The following is a 4,885-nucleotide window of genomic DNA, read 5'->3' as shown; positions in this document are numbered from 1 at the left end:
GACACAGAGAGGGTGTTATTCAGGTAATATTTCGGATCATTTCTGCTATATTGATGTGTGCACGAATTTAGGGTTTATGAAATCCATTTGGTGATTAGATGGACTATTATCTTGTTACCCAAACGTTTATAACCCAGTAATAGGATGTTTAAAGGTCCAGAAGGTCCCATGCTTGTGTATTTCGGGACCATACGTATTTCAGGAAGCAGTTTGATCGACTGCATGGCATGGACTCGCCGAGTCCAATGAACAGACTCGGCGAGTAGCTTGAAGATTGACTGGGACTCGTCGAGTTGTTCTTCAGACTCGACGAGTGGAGTCGGGGTGGCCCCGCGATTCTTCCACGAGGATCTCGTCGAGTCAAGAGGGATACTCGACGAGTAGAAAGGGAACATCAGGGAAAGTTGGGGAGGACGTCTTGACTCGCCGAGTCGCCTTTGCACTCGACGAGTCCGGTCAAGTTGACCGTTGACCGTTGACCGTTGACCAGAGTTGACCTGCATGTAATTTTTTAGGGTCAGTTGTCTTGAATGATAAGAGTATTAATAAGGGTATATGGTATTATAGGGAGTCTGCAGATCGGCGGATCGAGTGCGAGTGATTTCAAGAGTTGATAGTTTTTATTACCACGAGGTGAGTCTTCTCACTATACTGTACCCGGAAGGGCTTGACTGTGTGACCGGAAGGTCGGATATGATATGTGTTATTTATGCTATAAATAGAAAGGTAGTTGCTATGCATGCTATGTATGTTTATATGGGCCAGAAGGCAATACGTTATGTGACAGAAAGGTCAGGTATGATATATGATATATGTGCTATATGTGTTAGAGTAAATGTAATATGTGCTTTATATGTTATGGGCCGGAAGGCAATATGTTATGGGCCGGAAGGCGATATGTTATGGGCCGGAAGGCAATATGTTACGGGCCGGAAGGCGATCATGTTACGGGCCGGAAGGCAATGTGTTGTGGACCGGAAGGTCAGGGCCTGGAAAGGCGTATATGTGTAAGTCGTATACTGGGGAACTCACTAAGCATTTGTGCTTACAAGTTGTTATGTATGTGTTTCAGGTACTAGCGAGGACCGTGGGAAGGCGCCGGCGTGATGTATACACACTGGTGATATTTGAGATCTTGGGGATTTTATAAATGTATTTGATATGAAACATGGAATAAATATATTCGGTTGAATGAAATCACTTTATTTTAAATGAAAATTTTATTTGAAAATTTGCGTTGTTACAATTGGTATCAGAGCCTTGGTTTGAGGGATTCGGGTGTACCTTTGGGTGTAACTGAACTCAAACCGAGGATTTGAGGGAAAATCTTTTAAAAATAATAAAGACATAAATTTTTATAAATGGTAAAGTGGTAAACAAGAACGGAGCAGTGTGTACGATCAGCCAGCGCCCGAACGGTAAAGATCCCCAGAATACCTTACAATGTTATGTTATGCACTGAATTATGAATTGTTATGCATGCTAGAAGACTAGGTATTCATGATAGGACTAGAATGGCCTGTTTTGTGATGCCTTAGTCTAGGGAGTTTGCTTATATGAGATATTCGATAGCGTGCAGGTAGATAGTGCATACTAGAAGTAGAGTACTCACTATTCGGGGTTTGGGGAGGAAGATTTGGGACGGATACTGATACGGTGTGGTCGGTAGTATTGGGCCCGTACTACCGAAGACACCGGGTCGGTGGGAGACCCAAGTAAGAATCCCTGGATATCGGAGACTGAGTAGGGTTGCGTTATCGAGTATAATTGTACTTGATGGAGTCTCTGATAATTTTATGTTGTATTTCAGAGACATCATGGTTACCACACGTCATGGGGCGAGTTCGAGCAGTGTGAGTGATGAGGATATTCGTCAGATGATTCAGGAGGAGGTAGCTGCAGCGATCCGGGCTGAGATCCCGGAGATGTTTGGGTCTATTAAGACCACACTGATGGAGACGTTCGAGGAGCGGTACGCCGCACTGACTGAGGCTGCAGCCGCTGCCGCTACCGCAGCTGTGGCCGCTGCCAGGCCGCAAGGGGGCGATTCGTTGCTGTTCCGGGAATTCAGCAACACGAAACCCCCTGAGTTCGATGGGACGCAGGATCCGATTGCTGCGATGAGGTGGATCGCCGACATTGAGGGGTGTTTCTACACTTGCTCATGCCCGGAGCACCTGAGGGTACGGTTCGCCTTGAACCAGCTCCGTCTGGGAGCGAAGGATTGGTGGAAGTTCGTGACAGCGAACTTCACTCTGGCGGAGATTACAGCGGTGACATGGGAGAGGTTTACTGAGATGTTCAGGGACGAGTACGTTCCCCCAGTGGAGAGGGAACGATTGATTCAGGAGTTCTTGACCCTTAAGCAGGGTACTGATTCCGTTGCGGTGGTCACACGAAAGTTGTTGGATAAGGTGTCTAAGTCCATAACTATTTCTGGTATGTACTTGACCCGACCCGGCATGGTCCATTTGGGTTGCATGGCACCATGCAATTGGATAGACTAAATGAGAGAAATAACGCTTGGAGATTATTAATATATTATAAGTTCTAATATATTAATAATATTATTTGATTAGTTTGATCAAGAATTAATTTAGAATTAATTAAGTGATCAAAAGATAACTAATTAAATATATGGGTTGATTAAGTAAATCATCCATATCTTGTATAGTGGGCTAAAAGGCTCCATGGATCATCAAGTTGGGTTCCACCCATAGGATGCTCCATGGGAGTTACAAACCCATGGGTCATGGAAATGAAGAGTCATGACACACTAGGGTTTAACCCTAGATGTGTCAACACTATATAAGAAACATGTCTCCACCTAAAATCGGCTACAACATACACACACTAAGAAATAGAGGGCTTGGCCGATTTTGTGAAGTGAGTATTCTCTCATAAGTTCTTCCAAGAGCATTTGGTGTTGTGTGAAGCATTTGAGGCATCACACTTGGGGTGCTAGGCTCACAAGGTTTCAAGGAACATAAGCAACAACAAGGTAAGTTATTCTATCTATACTTTATGTTAAAATTGTTCCCCATGTATGCTAGATAGGAATATAACCTTGGAAATCAACTTTGCATGACAAATTAGACAAACATAGATCCAAGGTTATTAGGGTTGCATGTACACTTAGGAAGTGTTAGAATGCTCAAAACCCATCAGTGGTATCAGAGCCTAGGCTTGTTTGTTCTTATTTGTGCTTAAAAGTTGAAAACAGAATCGGAAATTTGCTGTCTGCGAACGGACTCGTCGAGTCTATAGGGGGGACTCGGCGAGTAGGGTCGAATGAGTGCAGAATTTCGATTCAGTTGCTGGAAAATGAATTAGAAACATTACCCTAAACTGTTTTAGTAAATGTAAACTTGTTTTTGGTGGTGTAATGTCTTGCTAATTCATTTACAACAACTAGTTATCAAAATTACAAAGTTTTATGTAATTTTTTATTGTGTTCATATTCATGTTCTTGTTCTTATGATGTTTTAGATGATCATAGGAATTATTTGTAACCTATTTGGTAGTTTAATTCTTGATCATAATGTGTTTTAATGGAGTCCATAACTTATCCTTAAGTTATGGAAAACCAAGAGTCACACTTGAGTTAAAACCATTAAGAAAACACAAGAGTTATAAAAAATGAAGAGTCTTCATTTTATGACTCTATTAAACTCATAAGTTACAAGAAATGAAAAGTTTTGAAAGTTACAAAACTTGCCCTCAAGTTTTGGAACAAGTAAAGTTAAGTTAAAACTTTAGTTCCAACCCCTAGAATTTTAAAAGTTAAAATTCAACCCTTATACTTATATTATGATGATTTAATAATTATATATATATGTATAAGAACAAGTCGTCTTACCGCTAGTACGCCTCATTCACGAAGCCGGTCTATAAGGTGGGTATAAGGTTGTTGCCTATAAAATGGTGACTTAATGGGTGAATATTCTCACCCACCGCTTGCTTGACTGGTGGAGGGTCGTTAGCCGAACAGGTAAGACAAGGACTTATAAATTCTCATTCAAAGTATGATGAATATATAAAGTAACTAAATGTTTATTAAATTCCCAATCTTAGTTACTTTAGGAAAAATGTGAATAAGGTGCTAATCCATGAAATTACACTTTACACTTTGTCTGAGTCGTTGGTGGAGCGTGTGTGGTTAACCGGCACACTAACTTAGACTTAACAAGGTAGGTAAAGGGTGACTTAAGGTTTATTATAGTATCGGTGGAGCGTGTGTGGTTTACCGGCACATCGATTGAGTGATAAACTTTAAGGGTACCAAGTGATTTGCATGGTTACTTCACACCTCGTTTTGTGATCCTCGGCATCCCAGTCACAAAACCTGGAGGGCACTCCCGAGATTGAAACATGCCTTTGAAAAGTTCATTCGATCTCAAAGATTCTAGGAATTTCTAAAACCAATAAAAACTAAATATTTATTATTTCGGTTTTCGTGGTGGAAATTGGTGAATCGTCATTCACCTACCTTTCAAATATGGTATAGCTTAGATTACGGCATACCTCTTCTAAGTTATATTATATTGTGATTGGATCCTAGCCTTAATATTACATTTGGGTGTTTTATTAAGGACTCTCTTAAATCTAAACTAAACTTGTTCTTCTTTTTCAGATGTCTTCAACTAATGCTTCTGGCTCGAATCCTAATGGCTCCTTTACTCTTATGAGTCTATGTGGGAAAGTCACCTTTGATGGATCCAACTTCAATAAGTGGATCAGAAACATCAGGATGATTACCCGCTACGAGGACAAAGAATATGTCCTTGACAAGGAGCTTAAGGAAATTGACGAGTCCACTGCAACTCCCCAGGAGATCGCTGCCTTTCATACTCATGAAAGAGATGCAACCAAGGTGGCTTGCATC

Source organism: Lactuca saligna, chromosome 8, assembly GCF_052625555.1.
Source record: "Lactuca saligna cultivar CGN05327 chromosome 8, ASM5262555v1, whole genome shotgun sequence".
NCBI lineage: Eukaryota > Viridiplantae > Streptophyta > Magnoliopsida > Asterales > Asteraceae > Lactuca > Lactuca saligna.
This window is presented reverse-complemented; position numbering follows the sequence as displayed.